Below are 23,099 nucleotides of genomic sequence, written 5' to 3'. Positions count from 1 at the left end.
ATCTTTCGTTCGGCTCAGGCTGCATCTTGTAAAAGAAAAAAAAAGAAATGAAGGAGTAAATATGTAAACAATTAATGCTGAGACCATTTACGCAGTGAGGAAAAAACTTGGAGTGAGCTTAAGTACAGCTTAAATGTACCCCAAGTGCACTTCGAGTGCGATAATGAATGACATAAGTGTATAGCGCAGTAACCTTAAAGATTTGCTTAAGGATCCCTTTGCGCACGCTTTTGCAGACATCGGCACCTGTCGTCTTTACCTACTTTTACACTTAAATAAAGAAATCATAAAACGACAAATGCAAAATCTACGCATCAATACGAAAAGAATAAGCACGTGTTTCCTGTTTTAGGAGAGGGAAGCTGTTTAATTAAAACACTTCATTTTATCTTTATTTTTGCAACACTCTTGTTGCGGTCCCATGGTTAGAAAGAGTAAATGGTAGCGAAACTCCCATATAAGCTGCGTGTCGACTATGAGCGGTGCTTTAGTTTCTCCCCCCCCCCCCCCCCCCCCCCCTGCGAACTGTGTGGCAAAGCAAATACGTGACATTGTGATGTCCCAAAAGTGTTTGATGTCAGAGTGATGTACCGCTGGCCGGGAATATGATTTGTTTTAATTTTGGGCGAAAAACAAGACCAGGGACGACGGAGGCAGAACGATGATCGGATAAGGCGGAAAAATGTACACCGTAACTACTGTTCAGCCAACCTTACTTGACATGTGTTTCTACTGCCAAGTTTTACGTTAACTAAAATGTTACGACAACCTCAAACACCTTATCTTAGCATCTTTCTGGCTCCATCGTCGTTAGCCTAAAGTTTCGTCTGGGGCTAATTTTTTCTGGCCCATTTCTAAACATGAAGGTCCTTCAAGTGAATTCGGCAAGCACATGGATAACAGTGATATGATTTGAGGATTTCCCTCAGGCCATAAAGAGTGATGTTGGGCTGCATCGAAAGCCAGGCTTTATTAACACACAATTACATAAATAGAGGTGTCGCGGCAGTGTAAATTTTGAGCTTTAGGAAGGCAACCACCCTTCACTCGTCTGTCATGATCTCCATGTAATCCTCGTGATAACAAAATGACCAGAGCGTAGGTCTGCAAACGAGACGCGGAAGTATTATAAAAGGGTGAGAGATTTTGCGACCAAACAAAGTTCATATCAGTGTCGAAGAACAAAAAACGAAAAAAAAAATACAACAGCGAACGGGACAATGTTACCACTAGCGCTAGAACACCTAGCTATGATAGGTAAGGTAAGAAATTGTAACGGTGATTGTTGCTATTTTGAAGTTAAGGCCTCTGAGAAGGGAAAAAAAAAAACAGCGATGCAGTTACGCAACCTACAACTAAAATCTTGCCCTGTTCGCGATTCTATAGTTTTACTCCCGCTTCATTTGTCGCTGAGAGAAGCCAATGTGAGGCTAGACAGTTACAACATTAGCATTTAACATAACTGCGAGAAAGATCACACTGACAAAGCGAACCTCCCTGTGAAACCAGCTAAAGCACATCGAGCGAACGTTGGTGTGGTAATGTGACGCCGTAAGCAAAACACGCAGCAAAGGGAGCGGACTGAAGACTTTGCGCAATGAGGCACACGTCTTAAGGGCAATAAAATCTCGCCTTCACCGTTATATTAAGATAGATGCAGCGAGGCACCGTTCGTGCAGACGTGTATTCGTATAAGAAGTCGCCACTGTTTCGACGTGCCTGGGAGGCTGAGCAGGCCGAGCCGCCGAGCGGTGACGCAGCTTTGTCTCATCGTCCGAAAATGCGCACACACAGCGGCAATTAGTTTCTCAACGAGCCCGCACAGTCTTCGTCTTGCTGTAAAGCTCTACCACTACCAGCAGAACGAAATACTGACTGCTTGACATATATAACCCATTTTGCATGCAGACGCTTGCAAAAGACAGCACTCATTGTTTAACGTTGAACCGGGGCCGGTGACGCATCCCGCGGGCAAGAAAGCATCGGTTTGAGCAATGTCCGAGCTTTCGGCAACTACACAGCGGATACTAAATGACCGAGAGACGTCGCTAAAGACAAGTTAGAATATTATTATAAATATTACACATTTTTTCTTACGCAAGGAACAAAAACTGCATTCATTTCTGCGCGTGAATATTATATTTACTTTCTAGTTGTTTGGAGTAATCTAATTTTTTGTGCTTTACTACTTTGCCGCTCAGTTCGCAGGGGCCCTTGCATCGTCCATCTTTCATCATCATCATAAAGTTGATGCCGCTGGCAATAGGCAGCTGCACGCGTTTTCTTCCAAGTAGCGTGACCTGTTGCACGGTGACCTGTTGCATTGATCTTGGCGGTTCCTTTTAATATTGCATTGGCCTTGGTGCGACTTTGCAGGCCTTGCTGAGTGCCTGCGAAGGAGGCAACGAAGCAGTTTCTTATCGCTGCCTTCACGCTTTCTGCGATAGTGATCCCGGAAATGATATGAAGTTAGCTCGCTTGTCTAAAAATGTACTGGTTGCGAAGTTTTTGTCTTGCAGGCAAGTTGTTTCTCTGTCATTGCTATTAGGTAGGACGCTTCGCAGTTTTGCAATTCTCTCGATTCTGTGCCCGGCCAACGCTAAGTCTGGTTGTGCCGTTGTGGCATGCTTTTGTTTTTTTGTAAACCACTTGGCGTTTAAAAATTAGCTTCCTGCAAACGGAAGGCTTACGCAGCGTGCGAAAGCAAGGATTCTATACCGTCGGTGTCACACTGCATTGCTTCACGCAGGACTTTTACGCTTGGGCTCTCGTCTGCATGTGAGTCTGCCTTACGTGTGCGCATGCTAACTTACATATATTGGCCAGTACTGGATTTGTTGCACATTTAGCTGTTATGCTCTATAATTGTATTTCTGGAGTTCATATAAAAAAGCACGCTGTACTTGTTCGACACCCGATTGCGAATTGTGCTGTTACTCCAGCGCTTTACTGGTCATGCTGTACAAGTTTGTGGACCTGCCCCTTTGGAGGAGGTGCTGGTTAGCTCTCTTCATCCCAGACGGCCATAGACGTCCGACGGTCGACCGACGGACGCCCGTTTTCAGACCTTCGGACATCCGACGGAAGTCCGGTTATGTTCGATATACGTACAGCGGACGTCCGTCGGACTATCGTTCGTGGATCCGGATCGCGTCCAACGGACATCCGACGGACAGTCGGAGGCGGACATTCGGACGTTTCCCGGAACATGCTTGCAGGGCCCGCTATTGGTGTAAAAACTTGCCAATAACATTCGTGTAAAGCTCAGCAAGCATGTGCCATGGAAATTTCAGTCACATACTAGTGCTCAATGCCTTTGTCGTGAGAGTAAAGCAGACAATAGAATATGCAACAGGTTCAAGTTTCCTGTTGTCTGCTTTACTTTCACACACAAAGCACTGAACAGCAGTGTGCAATTAAAACTTCCATCAAAGAGGCACATATGCTTGCTGAGCTTTACACAAATGCACCATTCCTGAAAACATGCAAAGTGCATAGGCATACCAGCATGCGAGGTTGTAAAAAAAGCATTTTTTTTTTGCTTTATTGCAAAAACTGCATGCATAAATAGTCTACACTAAAAAAATATCGATGTTAAGGAATGGCATGGCAAAATGCAGGCCAACTGGAGTATTAAGAATCTACTTGAATAATTTTAATTATCCTTGGCCGTGACAGCTCTTCCCTTGGGGAGGTGGTGGAGGAAAAGGTATTTATTGAAACCTAATATTTCGGAATTAGCGAGGAGATGAGCGAGTTCTCTGTGGGCGGCCTCCACAGGCCGGGATTCCAGGAGCAGTTACTATCCTGTGCATTTGCTCGATCAGCTGTTGCTGGTCTTTCAGGCCTAAGATGGAAAGAGCAGGCTGGGCTCCTCCTGCAATAGAAGGGAAAATGAAATTCAAGTTATCTGTGCTGAACTTTGATTACACATCTCCAAGGGCAACTGCCAGTTTCTCTCAATTGCTTTTTCCAGATGGCACTGTACGCATGCATCTCCATTCAGAACTGTCACATACTATATAGGCCATATAACTGCAGCAAAACCCATGTAGAACAACAAAAGATACAAACGTAGTTTGACCAGAACCTGGCATTCAGTATTTTAATGTTTTTATGTCGTCTTTTTGAACATGCCACTCTGACCAAACATGGCATGTTATGCTTGCTGCTATGCGCCCTCAGCAATGCGCAAGACATGGAGTGCACATGCAGAGAAACTAAGCATAAAGGATGCTGTATATGAACATAAAGCACAGCCAGAGCATTGCAGTATTACACAGGTACGCATTGGCGGCAGAAACCTGCATTTTGAGCGGTTTAACAGGCAGATTTCTAAGGTCATTGTTCCTGCTCTGAAAAGAAGTGATCAATAATAACATCATTTAAAATTGTTACCTTTTTATTCTGTAAACTGCACATTTCGCTGGTTTCCATGTACCCTCTACCGAAGACATTCCCTGGGCGTGTCGGGGGTATATCGACATCAACATCTAGGCTACAAGCGTCTAGAAAGCGTCTCCTTAGAGCAGCTGCGACGAAGTAACTTATCTGATAACATGCAAGCTGCTGCAGCAGAATAAAGATAGACATTTGACATGTGGCTAAAGCCCAATGTGGAAGCATAGCCCGCCGCAGTGATTGCGCAGTGTTCATGCTTCTACAAGAGTTAAAAGTAAAGTTATTTGTTTACCCACAGCGCTATATGTGACATTACAATAGCAAGGCTTATAGTTACACAAAACACAAAAAGCTGACAACCACAAGCTCTTGATGTATTAAATGCAGCATGCAGCATGGATGTTAGTTACTGAAATATGGTTGCATAATTCTGGCAACCAGCTGTGCATGTATGTCATGGATTTCTCAACTACGCACAACAAATTACAAAAAAAATAATGGTATTTATAAATGCAGTCAGCTGTTCACAAGAAACATTGTAGCTTTTTTATGGGAAAGGTAGTGGGCGCCAAAGAAACTGCCCCTGTAAAGGCGCCTAATTTGCCCCTATGTAATATCGGGGACAAGTGTGTGGACTACACAAACTGCAATCAAAGCACATAACTTTCACATCGACCAGGAAACTCGGACCATACTTGTCGATGTGAAAGTTGAACGTTAGTTCTTTCATGTGTGCAAGAGAAATAAGGTCACAATTCGTTTACATCGCGATTCTAGTCCAAAATCTAGACATACTGTCCAGAGACTTTCGCCCCCACAGTATAAGCCACCACTTGGGTAAGAGATTAGTAAAAGAAGTGCATAAAAGACATTAGTGCTGTTGGACAGCCATAGCTATAAAAATGGTATTGACATTGGAGTACTGCCTTAAGGCGGGGCCTAGGGCATTACAAAAGCAAGAGTTAGTGTCCGCTGGTCCTCATTTGAACGAACAAAAAGAGGGGGGGGGGGGAAGAAATCTACCTCAACTACATGTTTTGAGTGACACCAAGCCGCAGTTAGTATTAAAGATATCACACAGTTTTGCGGAAGATTTGGGAGCGCTTTGCTGCTTTTTTACAGGATTGGACAAAAGAGCTCACCATCTTCAGAAAGGCACGTTATATAGAAATGAAAATAGTGAATTTACTGCATCTGGCCACAACAACTTGCACACGGAGAGGAAGATGAACTGAAAATTTTATACATGAATGTACGTATTTACAACAGGTGAAACAATGACCATGATCTATGCCGAAGAGGAAAGAGATCAAAATCTAGCTCAGAACGAGTTCTCCAGGCCGCGGGGCCGTTTCATTAACTTCGGGACTCTGCCCACATTTCTCATCCCCAATGACAACGTACTCACACGACTGGCCAACAAACATTTTGGCATGTCTTTCCACTTTCATAAGTTCTTCACCCTCTCCCTAATACAAGCAATGCAAAAGGGACAACAAATTCGTTTCACAACAAACGGAATTTAGAGAATGGACCTCGAAATGATTGGCTCACTAGGTCACATGCCAAACTCTCTCCCCTAGGAAAAAAAAAGAAAAAAAAAATTAGAACCCATCAAAACGGTGTCCCACGTGCGCAACCATTGTTGCCCAAAGCTTGCATCCTTGGCGGCTCCTTTTACAGGGCAATTATTGCAATTATTGGCGTCCGAGTCAGCACCATTGCGGACCACATCAGAAGAGCCAACCCACATTCTCCCGCTCCGCATCATACCGTCACTGTTACACACTTGCCCTATTTCAACGCCACCATCTCCCACCATTGTTGACATCCAGGGTTGGAATCCTCAACGAGACTCCACTCAGCGCGCCTGCATTGAATAATTATCACTTTTATGGGCTTCCCAACAAGGAAGAGGGCCTTACACACTTCAAGCTGACAGTGTTTTTTCTTTGAACGATAAGCAGTTCTTCCAAAAGAGGTGCTCGTTTCAAAGCTGCTGCCTCCGGGTGATGGGTCCTGTCAGCGTACTAAGGACCCCTTAGTTGTATACTGTTCGTAAAGCTCCTTAAATAAAAATGAGCCCCCTACATGACACAGCAACGAGAACAAACTGCCTGTCCCCGCGTCTTCGAGTGCGACAGCAAAGTCCTCAGAAGAGGGGACTTCTTTCCCTCTCTGCCTACGTTTCCGTTAAGCACTGTAGCTGCTGTAGCTGCCTCTCTGCGCGTCTCTCCGCCTCCTGTCCGAGGGCAAGTGGGAGACGGCCGCAGCTGGGCATTGAACAGGTGACCCAAAAAGAGCAGACTAATAATGGTGCCTAGCATACCCACCGATCCCTTACAGAAATCATTAAAGAAATGAAAGCAACACATCAGATAACGCTACAATGTTTCTAAGTGCAAAGTCGACAACTCCAAGTCATATAAATATATGCACATCTCCGCACATTAACGCAGAGTAAACTAATAAATCAGTGTCTAGCAACACTATTAAAAGGGGATAAAGGCCACGGGGGGCTGCGATTATTAGTACCGTTTTGCCTTTAAACTACAATAACATACTTGTTGCAAGCTTAAAATCAAAGATTCACACCTGTCCCACCCACAACAATGGAACACACATCTGACTCAAGTCTGCAGAGAAAGAGCAAGCTAGACTATTGCAGACGCACCCTTGGTATTTTTCTGGCATTTCTGAGGGTGAAGAATCTGAGTTGTCAGTAGCATGCATATGAATAAGAATCCTATGACAGTAAATGCATCAGATTTTCTGGAGTGGCTTTTCTTTGCTGACCACATATGAGGTGAGCTATAATTTATCCAACTTGGCCTAGGTTTATTCTATGAATAACAAAGCTATAGCAGGTACACAGTCGTCCACTCAGGCTGAACATGCGAGTGCGTGGCATGCACTTTTTGAGATGCCACTGCATCCATCGCAGCTGCACACCGTAGCGAAGAGGCAGACAGCGTGAAGTACCAGCCTCTAGTCCCTCTACCACCACTGGGGTCCCAAACTAGGGACCCCTTGTTTTTGTCAGGACAGGCCCCCTCAGGGTCAGCTAGTGAGTAACCTCCTGTATTTGTATCTGATGGCAATGTTTTCCACCACCACCCACAATACGCAGCTGCGCATCATAGCAGATGTGCAGCAACAGCTCCTGGTCCTTCTATGCATAAGCCACTTTGCCTTGATGCATGCCTGCGCACCATAGTAAAGAGGCAGACGACATGACGCAGCAGCTCATGGTACCTTTACACATGAGCCCCCCCCCATTGTACTTCGATACGCACCATAGCAAATATACAGACTACGCCACACAGCAGCTCCTGGTCCCTCTATGCATAAGCCATTTTGCCTCATTACGCACCTGCGTACCTGAGCGAAGAGGCAGACGTGAAGCTGCAGCTCCTGGGCCCTCCATGCACAAGCCACTTAGCATCAATGCACGGCTGTGCACTGTAGTAAAGAGGCGAAGGACTGGTCCCTCTACACATCAGCCATTTTGCTTCGATGCGCATCTGCACACCGTAACAAACAGCCAGATGTGACAAAGAAGCTCCTGGTTTCTCTACACATAAACCACTTTGCCTCAATGCACGTCTGCACACCAGAGCAAAGAGGCAGATGACGTGAAGCTGGAGCGGCTGGTCCCTCTACGCACAAGCCACTTAGCCTTGATGCATGGCTGTGACGGATGCATTGCTATTTTGCAAACTGCATGCCACACATTCCCATTCAAGCTAAGAGTGGACGACAGTGTAAACGTAAAATACTGGTTATTTACTTCAATGGACAATGACAAAAAGTAACATGGTGGACAATGTAAAAAGAATTTGCTGCATAAAGTTTGTTGAAACCAGCTCTACATCCTACATGTAAACAAACTAAAACCTTAATGTCGAAGGGATGTCCTGTGTGTTTAAAATCATCACGCTCAAACAACTTCAACACTGACAATCATGATTCAATATTTTAATAATATAGATAATGATACAATACTCACTTTTAGCCATACCAAAGAAATGAGAATGCAAAGGGATGTTGCTGTTTTTCCCCCGTGGATGACAGTTTTCCATGTTCAAACTGCTGCTTCCTGTTGGCCTACGAAATCGGCTACAGCAAATGGCATCTGAAAAATTTTTGGAAGCCTCATGCTAGTCTTCAACGACGAAAGCATTGCCATACAGAATCGGAACACATACTTTTACAACACACTAAAAGCACTAACTGCGGTGCTGTTTTTAGGATGACTAGGTAGAGGTTTTGCTGTAGCAAGCCAAATGTTAGCCTTCAATAAGGAAAGCATTCCCATACAGAAATAGAACACAAAAACTTTTACAACACATTAAAAGCATCAATTGCACAAATGCTTGTAAGATGACCAGGTACAGGTTTCTGCTATAGCCCACATATCATGTGACCAGCGGTTATCAGAAGCCTTGTATGTGAGCATGATGCCCTAGATTCAATTTACGGCTGTCACTGTATTAACAAGCATGGGTTTAAAGCTACTTTAATATGATAATCTAAGTACATGGTAAGAGCTTTCAGTGCGAGACATAAGCTCAGTATCATGCACTATAAGGTGCTGCATGGCTCTAGTGTAGCTTTGGCATTATCTCGCTGTCAACAATGCAGTGAAGTTCTGAGGAGCCTTTGAATATCTGTAAGGACAAAGCAACAACAATTTTGTTTTCATCTCACTTTTGCTCAACTCGTGCTCTTTTTTTTTTTTTTTTTTTTGAGCCCGCGGCTTGCATGGCCTTTCAGTATGCCTGTTCTGCATAAAAGAAGGCTTTGCAGGCACCAGAGCTCACAGCCCAACTGTATCGCGGCGGCGGTATGCCAAATTCGTTCCAGAACAGCGCAGAACAACGGGTCAAGAAAAAGACAAGTGCTGAGTTTTTTTTTCTCTTATCTCCTTGTCCGGTTGTTCTGCGCGGTTCGGTCCCACATGCATAACCAACATGCGCAAGGTGCTGTCCTGGTTTGTCAAAGCTGAAGGAGAGTACTAAACCTTTAGTTATTTAGTAGCTACAGCCGTTCCTTCTAGAAACTGTAGTTGCCGTAAAGCTCGAGAGAGAAAGATCAGCGGCTGTTCATTAAAAAAATAAAAAGTCGCGACGTTTTCACAAGTGTAGGCATGTCGCACGATAGGCTCGAGGAGTGCAAAAGTTTTCCCGTATAGTTTTTACAACTCAGTACGTTGCGCATGGTTAACAAATTAACTCCTTTAAAGCTCGGGCAAGCACTCCTTTATCAGAGACAGAGAAGTTGCGCGGCTTACTGGCGCAGCGTCCAGTAATACCGAGAAAGATGGCCCTCAGACTTGAGGCTGCACTTTAGTTAGTCGGCGCGGAGCCATCCTGTCAGTCTCGCCTAAAACACTCGACCGTTCGGCTGCTGTACAGAGCTGTTTCCTTACCCAAAAGCTCACCACTATCGGTGCATCGAAAAGTTCCACTAAAGAAACAAAAGTACGGTGAAATACTTACTTTGGAATCGGCGGGTGAACAAAGTGTGCCAGCCGCACCAAGCCACAGCAAAAACAATGCTAGCAGTGCATTACAGCCGTAGGTATTTGTAACTGCGCAGAAAATGCAGAACACGAAAACGTGAAGCCATCTTCCATGACTAAACTTCAACTTGTCAGGTGGATTGGATTGGCTCATTTCAGATTATTTTTAGGATAGGTTCGGTTTCGTTCTTTTTGAGCTTGCTGCTTGCTGCGTCTATTCAGCCATTGATTAAAATTTCACCGAAGCATCATGATAGAAAAATGTTTAATGGTCATTTAACTTTTAATCAAAAATTTTTGATGGAAGAATTCAACGATGAAACATGCGGAAAATAAAAAAAAACTGTTTAATGGAAACGCTTTCTATCGCATCGATTCGCTCTGGCATCATATAATGCAGACTTGACGGTATTACTGATTTATACGCAGTTCAGACGAGCACGACGACTACAAACTATATCATAGCTGTGTAAAAGCAAATCCAGTGGCGGACGTACGGCGGCTGTCCGCTGGGCGAACGGATTCGACCATCCGCTTTCGTACGTACGCCGGAATTCCGGCGGACGTCCGAAATCGGCCGCCGAGTTGCGGCCGAGTTCGGTTGTCCGTCGGACGTCAGTGGCCGTCTGGGCATGGGCCGTCTTCGAACTGCTAGATTCGCTTGCCAACTACACTCTAATAGCAGGATTCGAGCCCAATGACAAAGGTTGGCGAGCGCTGAAAGGCGGCCTTCAAAAGGACGGTCTTGAAAAATACGGTGGGGAGCAGCCAGCTTATAATTCGCGCCAATGATATACGTAGCCTTGACGTCATTATCCTTGACGTCATTCAACGTCAAAAATTTAGTTGGCCCCTCAATTTTGAGGGGATGCTGGAAGGCCCATGAGCCGCCATGTTTTGAACGTATGGGCGTCTATGGAGCCTTCGCTACCAGTGTACCTTGGCGCAGCTCCGGAGTGGTTGAAGGTCATAGAAGGTCAAATCAACTCGGTCGGTGAAACATCTGCGGAACATGGCTTAGTAAAGCTTTCGTTTAAAACGTTTTGTAATCTGCTACTTGCACATTTAGAAAACATGGGAAAAAAAAAGACTTCAAACAAGAGACTACATAATGTGGCCAATTAGAATAGTACTCCGAATAGGCATAGAAACAGCCGTCGTAATAATCCAAACCTCCTTGTAGAATGCTGCCAGCTGAAGCTTTTATGTAACTTACAACGTTCCCTAGAGTCTCTGAGCAGCAAGAGTAAGACGAGGCCTGGTCTGAGCCTTTTTTCTTTTGGCATCAAAATTGTAAGCAGATCACTGCCGTAGAAAAGCATCTGAACGGTAGCGCATTCTTGAAGCCTGACCAAAATGAGTATTTTTGTGCGCCATTATCCCCGAGAAATGACTCTTGCTGCCAATGCAGCAAAAGTCACAGATCCGAATTCGGCGCTTCATCATACGCAGGGGTCATATGTAGTGCCTGTTTTCAGTTTGCATTTATATTTCCCTTTTGAACCACAGTTTATCGGCAATAACCGTAATTCAAGGCATGTTTCTAAAATAACTGCGCGTATTAAGATATACTGATGTAAAAACAGTTTTTTTGAGTACAATTAATCCTACATATCCTCTCTGTTGCAACAATCTGCCATAGATGTTAATTACCAGCAGGAACGGAAGTGAGTTGCCGGTAGAGTTCGGTCGTTCTACTGTTGAACTTGATATAGCGACACTATTACAAACGTCTGCCACTTCAGCTTTCTTTTCACTGTCAAAAGAAGTTGTCGCCCAGCATAGTGGGTGCTTGCGAGCGCATGCCGCCTCATGCGAGTGGCAGTTCTCTAGTGGTGGCTTTTCAGGACATGTAAACACTAAAGAGTAGCAGAATATTAATATGTTTCGCTCAATATTTCAATATGTTTTGAAATATTGAAACAAAGCAGAATAACTCATTTGTTTCCGTGAGACTGCGTGTGACTGAATACGCACATATGTTTTCGAGGGTTGAAGAAACAGCTTATGTGTGCTCGTGCAGCGATACGGCAAATCAATTTGTTTATACTTGGCTTAATATTTCTCAAAATAAAAACAAATTTAGAGTTTGTGGGAGAAAGTTGGACTATGAATGGCAGCATAGTTGTTCACTTCCATTGCCGTGCACTTCAAGTTTGCTTGGAGGCCAACTGACCAGCACCATAAAATAAATTGGCTTTGGTTTAGCTTTGGATAAACCTAGTGTGAAACATTAGCTCCTGCCGAGGCGATTGACGTCAGAGATCACGTGACTCGCCATGCAGCTGCTCACGCGTTAAGGTACTTCCCACGTCAGTTGACCTTTTACCTTGATCTTTGGTGGAAACATAGCTACTCAAAGTGGTTGTGGCTTAAGTTCTAACTTGACCTCGAAGCTGTTTGAAGGTCATCGGAAGCACACGGTGACCTTGGCGTTACCTCGCGTTGTGAAGCTATTTCTTCAAAAATATCCATCGACGTCTTTCGGCCGGAGACCTTACCGCTGGGATGCATGTTTTGGCCAAACAACTTCGGGTGTCAATCTCGGCGCCGCTATAAAGCATAACGAACTTTGACCTTTGAACTTAGTGCATTCGCGAACAAATTAAAGCTTAACAACAGGAGGTTTATCAGGTGCCGTTGTTTCTAAGATATTGCAATTCTTTGCTGCTACTTGCCAACGGTGCAAACTGAGACGCTTCTATAATGCAGTTTTGAAGTTTAAACCGACCACACTGGTACAGGCGAGATTGCCTGCACCTGTAAAGTAAAAAAAATAAGTCAGCGGATGTTCAACGTCTGCGATAAATGAGGCTTGAAAAAAAAATCAAAAACTAAAAAGTATTGAGGACAAAGTTGCTAGCTAAGTCTTCAGCTATTGAAGCATGAAATATGTTTGTTTATTGCTTGGGTATTCTATGTATGCACTCTATTTCCTTGCAATGACCATTCTTCGGATTCTGTCACTTTCAAATGATTTTATCGGTGCAATAAAATAATTGCGATATTTTAAGTTTGCAGTAAAACTAGAAATTAGGCCGATGGCAACAAAGGCTCGCTAGACTGCATTGGCTCAGCTCGACTGAGTAAACACAGATTCAAACTCGCACAGCAAGTCCGAGGCAGTTATCAGCCGGCCCTGCTAACTCTGAGTTATTGCGGCCTGACAGGCAAGGGCCCTGCGACACTTCCTGAGCCATGCTGGGCACAGTACGACGTGCCTCTCATCTACATTGCTTTCTCCACCTTCTGCGTGTGGTGCAACCCGAAAAGACGTTATCTCTTCTCCACGTGGTTGGCCGAATGGCTCGCTGCTTTTGCAGTGACGTAACCAACGATGGTATGGTGGGTTGGCGGGGTAACGCGAGCGTTGCTGATGCGTTTATATTGAAAACGACCTGCCATGGCTTGCGCAAGGAATAAGAAGAAAGTACGAAATAACAATTAGTTTCTTGCTCATGCAAAGCAACGCTATGCCTTCGGTAACTAGGTCAGGATTACAGCCATTTTATTATACTGCCTTTCTCTATCCGGTGACATAAAAAAGAAGTGGCTCACGGAGCTCGACTGCATCATCTTACTAAAGCTGGTAAACGTATTAGTTATGACGTGATAATGAAAAAAAAAATGTGAGAGCTAAGGCCAATGGTGTTTTCGCATTTCTCAGCTTGGTCTTGTGAATTCCGCTATTTACTTCTTTGCGTACACGCTTTTTGTAGTTACCATCTTGAAGCTATCTAGCATGCAGCGACTAAGCAAACATTTTTAGGTAGTTTTCGAGGAAAAGGGATCTTCGGCAATGTATTTTGTGCGCCAAGCGCGTCTAGTGTTTTTAGCCCTTTTGCTTCTACTTCCTTGTAACGCTATTACCTATTGCGATAGACGAAATGATTAAGGCGGACTTAAGAACACGTCCTGAGGTGCGCCAACACTCGAGCCTTTATATCATCTATGACCCTTGAACATTCCTTATGGCTCATACTCACCTAACACTGCCACCTTTTCCAGACTGCAGATAGCGGTAAATTTCGGCTAAACATTATATTTTATGGTTAACAATGAATGACGGGAGGATAAATTATGCACAGCACGTAACGCAAATAGCAGATAGCCAATTCCAACAAGTGAAAAATAAGTGCATTCTGTTGTGAGGTATGCGTGGCACGAGGGTGACAAAGGATAGCGCGACTAAACGAGATTAGGAAGGTTGGGAATATGGGTTGCTGCCTCTGGGGCACGACAGGGTTATGGTGATTCCGTTGGTAGAAGCCATTTTTAAAGGGAGTTCTTATGTTCCCGCTCGGTGGTTCAGCCACGTCGTTGTCGGTGCTGGTGTAACCGAGCGAGAGTCAGGATTCATGGGGAAGTCACCAGCCAACGAGAATATCTCAGAAGAAAAGAACCACAACCTTTGCGCCGCTCAGGGATCAACAGCATTCGATATTTTGCACGACAGATTGTTCGATGCAACAGAGAAATGCTTCTTCTATCGCTGCTGCTAAACGTGCTGCCCGAGCAGCAGCTTTTCGCCGGCGACGGCATAACCCAGATGTGCGCGCTGAGGAAGCAGCAGATATGTGCCGCTGCCGAGAGGACATTGCTGTTCGCTCCGCTCAAGCACAACCTATGTGCCCTCTCCGAGGGAATCCTGCAGTTCATGCCGCCGAGGTACAAGATCATCGCCGCCGCTTAGAGGTCGACCCTTGATACTCCAATTTCATGCTTTAATCAAATGCTCAACGAACTGTAGCAACCCTTAGTTTTAGCGCCGTCGAGAGTGCCCTGCCGTTCGCGCCGCTGAGGTTAGGGAGCTGCTCTCGAATTTTTATTTGGGAACATTGTAATTGTCCTCATAATTTTCCTGCTGTGAACATCAGAAGGAATGACAAAGATGAGGGACCTCGATACCATGCCTAAAACAGAAGCTCTAAGTTATTATAAAGTTATTCATGTGGCTATGGTAGCAACAATACCAACAGTCCATTATTGGAAAAACAGCGCATAAAAGACTAGGGACCTAAACCAACTTGCCCAAGTGAATGTTCTACTAAATAAAAACAGCAAAAGAGGTGGCACGACGCAGCCTTGTGGAAGCACAGAACAATATCAAGAAGAATATGACACAGCTGCTGTTACGAACAAGGTTGCGGAACTGGGAACCAAGCGAAGCACTGGAAGTGGAAAGAGAAAGGAGTGTAAGCGCAGTTTTAGGGAGCTGTTGGGAAGCCTGGAGGGACCTCAGGGTGAACGAGCAGAACGGCAGCAGCGCTGCAGGAGCACTGGCGGATAGCGTCGTGCTCCAATTGCTGTCATAAATCTCGGGGGAGGTTTACTCCCGTGGCTGGGCAGACTGCCGGAGACACGAACACCCTGTGCCCGCTGTGTCGCGTTCGGCCGTTAGCTCGTTCGCTGCCATCGGAGCAGAAGCCAGACCATGTAAAGCGTTTGGCTCGTGTTGCCGACAGCCTTGACCCCTCCCTTTCCGCTATATCCGCCTCGTCTCATGCTCTGTTTCTTACTACAGGCTTCGCTTTTGCCCATACAGCTTCCCTACTCACAAGAACACGTTCTGACGAAGTACCGGCACTATACTCTTTTTTTACGGCATCTTTTTCACGTCGCGCTTCATATCTTTCAGATGATGTCAGTTGCACAGCTAGCTACCACCGTTTTCCGCCTCTGGTACAACTCTATGGGTTGAAATTGGCGGAATAAAGTTTCCCGCATGTTGTTTTTCCCGCTCTCGTTGACGTGCAAAGATTGATGACAGAATAAACTTCGATGTTTTATACTTTCTAAGCTTATTTTCCGCAATATACATTCTCTTTACTTTGACTTGCGTAGTCGAAACTACACTAATGGTTCCGTTGACGAAACTAAAAATTTTTGCTCTCACCTCCAGAAATATGCGCAACAAAAAATAATACAAAGTTGTTAACACATTAACACTTTCTTTGCCTTTAAGCCAGTGCAAGCTACGAATAAATTCGGCGATGTCTATATACCGTTTTTGCGGCGAGTAGGAAAATAACCTCAAACTCGGAGCGCCTAGTGCCGCTCCCTCTCTCTGGTATATGTGGCGACGCAATGGTACCGGCGGGGACGCCAGAGCCTACTTTGCACAGAGAGAGTGCGGGCTATGCGGTGTTTTGCGCTAGAACCTTCTAGAATGGCCAAAAAGCGTCTAAGCTCCCACCTGATAAGACAATAACAGGCGGGTGATGCGCTTTCTTTACAGTTTATTATAGTTTGGACGCTTTTTTGCACACCGAATTCCCGCCCTTTCTTCATTTCGCCTTACTTTTTCTTTCCCCTTTCTATCTCCCCCCTGTTTATTTCCGCCGGGCGCAGCTTGGGCGGGTACAAGCGCCGCTGCTTCCAAAATATTTTTTACTTTGTTTTTCGAATTAAGAGAATAAAGAACGAAAACAGATGATTAACAGAAGATAAAATATTAACAGCAGTGGTATGCGTGCGTGCCGTCGAAAGCTGTTTCTATGGCAACTTTTTCAATCGGGTGAAGACGAGTGGCGTCTGAATTTCAAGCAGTGACAGAAAGCATTTCGCCTCGGTAGCCTCTCGTGCGAGTTCCGAACGTTTTGTTGATAGCGAAGGGACACGAAAAACTGAATAGCCATGAAACAAGTAGGTTTTGGGAAACAAGCGGATGATATTGTTAGCGGCAAAAATATACGAGATGGCGTCTGGCGAAGAGAAACTATTTCGATGCAAGCATCTGAAATTTATGAAGGCATGAAATAGTATGCATGTCCCGCTTGAAGACAATGATGTCTAATAATTTTATTAGCAACTTATAATTTAGTGAAACAGCTTCACAATAATTCGTTTTTCTTAAAAGAAGCATCTTGGAAGATTTTGCTGCCGAAAAGCAATGTAAATGTGGTCATGGAAACAGTAAACATTGGTTAAAGCAAGTAAATTTTGCTATAAGTGGGCTGAAAATAATTGATCATAACAGCAAATTACGCTGAGGTAATTATTGGATATTATTCAACAAGGTTACCATTCCGTCACCTTGTGAACACCGACAAGTATATGCGTAATCGGTAGACCAAACAAATGTAGCGCGATGAACGTTGCTCCTAAGTATGCCATGAAACAACTACGTTCACTTGCCTTCGCTGCTTAAACTGTTGGTTCCTCGTTTTTAGAAATATTTTTGGAGGATAAAAAATAAACAGAAAGTTGCACTGCATTGCTTGCTTCACCGCACTCGCAGTCAATGGTTTGGTAGGGCCGTTCCGTAGCGCATAAAATTACACACTTATTGTAATCAGGTTTGTCGCCGTCGGCCGACCCGATCAGGCGCACCAGTTCCGTTCATTTCTGACCGAATAGCTTAACTGCTGATGAAAAGCATTTATTTTTCTTACAGTCAGATACCTTCAGAACAAAAAATTTAATGCGATAGCTCCGAAATACTGATCAGTACTACTTGTATCTTGTTCCACGGATGCGACCGCACAAACAAGCATGGCGATTGCTCTCATCGCAGCCGCTAGATGGCGCTACGTACATACAGAGTAGCACCCCTAATTTGGATAAAAATATTACTAGAGATACCTTATGCAGCTTCCTCTGGGGTAAAGAACGTTTGCTTCTGCTTTGCAGTCATATTTCGTATTACTGAAACTTTACTTTTACCTTAATGTTATAAATGTCTGTATCTGAGAGGACACTGAATGCTATCTAAACCTAGCAGCAAACGATGTTGAGAGTGTGACGTATTTACCCATGTGACTCAAGGCGACTTCTATGCTACGAATCATGGATTTGAAGGCTACAAGCGCCAAGAAAAGCCACAAACAATAGAAGCCTTGGGACTTAAGGCCATGGGACATGAAGGCCATTGGACATACAGGCCACTTACCCCAAAAGCCACATGCGATAAGGGCCATAAGGACATATATCAGTAACCACAACCAATGAAGGCCATAGACGATGAAGGCCATAGACTGTGAAGGCCATAGACGGTGAAGGCTCTGATACATGAAGGCCCTGTGAAAGTTACGGGCAGAAGTAATGAATAGGTGCTTTCGTGTGGATTCGAGAGCTGTAGGTGTCACTTCGCTGCTGTCAGCAGAGCTCTTATATGATATTTTTTTTTTGCCTGCTGTAACCTGCTTAGATATTATGTCTGTAGTCACTTTGTGTAGTATCCGCCCATTTAAGCGGCTGCAAATTGAATTCGTCAGTTAGGACAAAAATTACCATGTACAGACAACGCCATTATTTCGCAGCGAAGATAAAACTACAATCTCCTCCTGATAATGCTCCGCCTACTTCAAATACTTAAATACGCTGTCGGATATATATATATATATAAAAAGAAGCCCGCGGATGCCTTGTAAAAGCTGCGTATAGATACATATAGGTTTGTTTTGTAAACGCATGCGTCATTTCTGAATATAATTTTCGGTGTTTGTCCAAATGGCTGGGCTATGTTTGTTTCGTTCCATTTTAATTGTTGTAGGATTGCTACATTTGTGCAATGCGGTAATCACTACGCTTTTTGATTATTCTTATCTGGAGCTTTGTTAGTCCATTATTGTAATAGTTTTACTTCCCTCTCACGCTTGCTAAATGCGGTACTTTGTAGTGGTTTTCTGGACTTAGTCAAGGAGCCCTGAAGGTCTGATACGGAAATCGAGCAAAATAGTTGCTAATTAAATGAAACTGAATTAAACTCAGTTTATTTCACGTTGCAATACGACGGTCTGAAAGACAGATTTATTGATGATGGAAAATTTCAGCAAATGTGATACCATGGCCAATCGTTTTTTAAACTTTGTTACCAGACGGTTAGGTTAATCAAGGGGAAATGCTTTGCCAGTCGTCGCCTCAAATCACCACTTTCCTGCGCCAGTCGTACTTTTATTTCTTCATACATCCAGTAGCTTCTAAACTTTTGTATATGTTTCAAGCTCTTGTCTCTAGCTAGGGTTGTCTTGCCCGGAGAGTGCTAGAGACTTTGAGAAAAAGCGGGTGTAGAGTCGCAGTTTGCAATTACTCCCGAGAAACCGGCTCCAGATGTACGCCGGAGGTCTTAGCGCACTACTATCTGACGGCGAAGATGAGTCGTTCGCGCTTTTTGCTTTGCCCACATGTGCAGTTTCATCTGAATAACCATCGGTCTGACCCGGCGCAGGCACCGTCGGTCATCAGTATCCGGCAGACGCGGTGGCATATGAAAAGGAAAGAGCGAAGGCGAGACGCCCGGAACCGTCTTTCTCGGGTTACGCGATCTCTTTGCGCAGGCTATTTCCAGTGGCTGCCGTTGGCTCCTTTCGCTAACGTTAAGTCCGAACGTTGCAGTGGTTCCGGTTTCTCCTTTTTTTTGCATGGTTTCCTTTCTTTCTGGGGTCTGCTCAAAGAGGAAATCGGAGCCTGCTGCGAAGGAGGCCGAAAAGTAGACTTAGAGAGCGTGTTTCGGCGGAGAACTAAGCTAAGCGGGCATGGCTTCTCGCAGTGAGCTCTTTCTTAGCCAAGTCATTCAGAAGGGCCGAATTAGTCAGAAGCTTTTATTCCTTTTTCATTTTGATTTTTGCTTTAGCGTTGCTTTTAATTAAGAACACAGCGAGTACGGCGAGTTAGGAGACCATATTTGAGGATTTTCACTCGTATGAGCTGCAGAAATGTCATATTGGCTATCCTGTCGAAGTTTTGTAAAAACCTCGCATGCGGATGTATGCGACTAAGGAATGTGCATGATATAGAATAAATCCCGACCTCTAGTCTTTCGTATGGTCTATTTATGGTTTGTTCATGATTCCTGCATAGTGGTCATAAATTCATACTTACTCCTGCACATCACAACTGAAGCTTGCCCTGTAAATTGTCTGCGTGGTCTGTACGAACCCGCAATTCTCATGTGGTTGGCATATAGAAAGATTCAAAAGACAACTCAAAGCAGGGTTATAAGTGTGTAACGACAATGTTTCAACTTTAGCTAGAGCGTGACAACAAACTCATTAATTTGAAATGTACTCCGAGTCTACCCTGGTCCAATTTACTCCAGACTAGTCTAGCCCAATCCATCATTGATCGGCCACTATCCATAGTGGTTATAAACGTCCACCTTAATCCACTGCAACCCAACCCTGTCGAAGCTAATTTACCATAATGATTCCTTAATTCAGTATAATCGATCATGCTCTACTTATTTCGCTGTAATAAACCCTAATAAAACCAACTGCTACGTAGTGCGTAATGCACCCTTAATTTACTGCATTCCACAAAAATTCACCATTAATGCAGCGCAAACTACCCTAACTTCACTAGAGACATTGCCATATTTCGGAAAAGGTCTGCCAGACTTTCCGTCCCGCCTGGAAGTGATGAACACTGTGTACGCTTTACATACTTTCGCAAGTGTCTGTATTGCCATCTGTACTATCATGTGAATAGAGAGATTTAGCTTACCGTGATCCGCGATCCGCCACCGTGGCTCTCTACCGCGCGTGGACGGGGCGGTCAAGCTGATTGGTCCCGACGCGGCAGGTCTGTGTACCGACATCCAGTATGTGGCGCCATCTGTCGGCAGCAAGGGGGGTCTGGGCATGCGCAGTGGAACGCGCGGTGGCGGATCCCAGTAGCGGATCGCGGATCACGGTAAGCTAAAACTCTCTATTGTATGGTATCCCCCTATACTAGTGCCTTAAGGGCGCTGTATATATTTCAAATAAATAAATGAAAAATAAATTGACAGATAGATAAATAAATATTTTTAGATAAATAAATATATTTTATATATAATGTTACAAAAACAAAAAACAAAAAAAAAAGAAAAACGGCTGTTATCGAAGGCTTTAAGACTGGCCTAGGCACAGGAATATATCTTTCTTGTCTCCCCACTGCGGGTTCGAATTTCACTCCAGCCCATAGGTACGATAAATTCTTCCTGATTTCACGGACGCTGGTCACCGGCAGACACCGAAACCAAATTTTCGTCCGACAACGCATTCTAATGCGAACGCGGTGATAAAAACGCAGTTATTTTGTTGGCACAACTCACCTCTTCAGACAATACACAGAAGCAGTAGCAGTAGACAACCTCTGTCCTAAAGAAACACATGCTACGTGCTGCCCTCATCCTAACTAATGTCTTGCCACCGTAAAAATGTGTAGTTTGATAGTTGAGCTAACGTAATGAAGTCATTGAAGGAACTGAAAGTGGGAAAAATACTGCCCCGTGGTGCATAAAGCTCCAAACGTGATGTAAGCTAGAAATATTAACACACCTAGAATTAGATGCATATTTAAAAAAAAAGCAGCTCCTATTTAAATGGTCTCAAAGTTCACTCGCATTCTGTAGCGCCAGAGGGCAGATTTATTTAAATTTGCACCCTTCCAAGGAATGATATATTGCTGGTTTAGAGCGCAGCTTTTAGGCGCTCTTTCCTAGCTTGAGCGGCGTAGGCAGAACCGGAGGGAAGCTGTATAGGGTGGCCCAGGTACCACTCGATCACAGTTGACACTGGCCAAGGCTCTGCCAGCCCTCCCAGAACCCGCCATGGAGATTCGTCCTAAACATAGACGTCTAGGAGTCTGGCAAATAGTAGCGTGGTAATCCGAGTGATCCGTTAAAGCTATCACTTCGCACATTTCGAAAAAGGTTTGAGTGGGCCCGGAGTATAGTGGCCTGTTCGGTCGCCCTTTTGCTAGCATTCTGAACGGTACTGCTGTGGCACCTCGAAAGGGGCAGTCAAAGTGAAAATTGAAAGTGTAAGATGAAAGCGGAGGAGGAGAGTAGACGGTTGTGGTTATTATTGTTATTGTTATTGTTATGAGCGAAAAACCCCGATAATCCCTAGGTCATGTGGAATTGGGCAGATCACATGGATTGCTGGTACGGAAGTGGTGTAAATTGCTACCCGAGTTTTAAGCATCCAACTCGGCTGCTGTCAAATCGGAAGGAGACGTGAGTGGAGACGTGAGCAGAGACCTTTAGATGCCTAGCGAGATATACGAAGCCTAACTTACGCAGGGCCGTTCGGATGGTTTGGTTAAAGTGAGGCTCTCTACCTACGTCGGGTGGGCTTTCAAAGTGCCAAGTTTTAAGCATCCAACTCGGCTGCTGTCAAATCGGAAGGAGACGTGAGTGGAGACGTGAGCAGAGACCTTTAGATGCCTAGCGAGATATACGAAGCCTAACTTACGCAGGGCCGTTCGGATGGTTTGGTTAAAGTGAGGCTCTCTACCTACGTCGGGTGGGCTTTCAAAGTGCCAACCTTACGGCTTTGAGCTGTGTGTCTTTGACATGCCGTGTGCTGTGTGGGGGCACAGATTAAGAAAGTAGGAATTTCGCATATTGAAAATGCATGATCGAGAACAAAATCGGAAAGAGGCGCAGACGGAAGCCATTAAACAGTCGCACCAGGACTCTAAAGGCAGAGCTTAAGGTCGCGCGAACTATCCACTGTGAAATTTGCGCAGAAACGCGCCGACGTCACCCAAGCGGAGCTAGAGAGGCGAAACCATCGAAACATGGCGGCGGCAGCGGAAGGTCTCATGAAATCATCTGGATTATAGTAATCAACGTTTGGAGAACAATATGGGGAAGAATATAGAAATCTCAATCTGCACATATATAAAATCGTGTCTATCAGGCCCTTTACCTCAGCATATGGCAGAGTTATAACACCTGGACAGCTGTAGTCAAAGTTCGCAGTACTGAGCGTCGTAATCATCTACAAATTGTTCATGTTTAGAAAACCTTTGGCTGCTAAGGGTAGAATAGAGTGCTTCCATGCGATGATTTCCTCACTGATGCAATGTTAGTTTCCAATGTGTGCTTTTTGGTAGAAATCTTCTCTCATATGATGCCGTCCTCAGCGAGTAGATGAAATATTCGCTCATAAAAAAAAAAACTGCTTAGATTGAATAACTCATCTATTGACAGTGGGTCACGGGGTAACGAGCTCCTCGAAGCCATTGATGTATTGAAAGACGTAAAAGAACAACTGACCAGAGTTAATGTCAAAAAATGTTTGTCTTTCGTCGCTGAAACAAGCGGACTGGATTGCAATTACTGCAACCCCATTATATTTGGTATTCGGCAGTTTACTTAAGGGTTGAACCAAAAACGAGCATAGTCAATATGTGTGGCATATCTGACAAAGAATCCAGGGTAGAACGAGAGAAAGAAGATGGC

General features: G+C 44.5%; 1 protein-coding gene and 1 long non-coding RNA gene across 3 annotated transcripts in view; one reads left to right on the top strand and one right to left on the bottom strand.

Moving 5' to 3' along the window:
• Positions 1-2,529: 2,529 nt before the first annotated feature.
• Nmdar2 (glutamate ionotropic receptor NMDA type subunit 2) overlaps positions 2,530-23,099 on the top strand; it is an 84,721-nt gene continuing 64,151 nt past the window's right edge. The window contains exon 1 of the mRNA XM_084604700.1: positions 2,530-2,778. The gene's annotated coding sequence lies outside the window, so the exon portion shown is untranslated. The remainder of the gene's footprint in view (positions 2,779-23,099) is intronic.
• LOC146189982 (uncharacterized) lies at positions 3,584-10,037 on the bottom strand. 2 transcript variants are annotated; one of them, XR_014707326.1, is made up of 3 exons: positions 9,903-10,037; positions 8,411-8,536; positions 3,584-3,877 (listed from the first exon to the last, which is right to left on the bottom strand). It is a non-coding gene; the product is annotated as an uncharacterized LOC146189982 (long non-coding RNA). The 2 variants fall into 2 exon arrangements; XR_014707327.1 differs by lacking the exon at positions 3,584-3,877 and adding an exon at positions 7,141-7,863.

The sequence above is a fragment of the Amblyomma maculatum genome, chromosome 5, assembly GCF_055883805.1.
Source record: "Amblyomma maculatum isolate TAMU_Amacu chromosome 5, ASM5588380v1, whole genome shotgun sequence".
Taxonomy (NCBI): domain Eukaryota; kingdom Metazoa; phylum Arthropoda; class Arachnida; order Ixodida; family Ixodidae; genus Amblyomma; species Amblyomma maculatum.
Note: the sequence above shows the minus strand (reverse complement) of the source record. Positions and strands in the feature narration are given on the sequence as shown.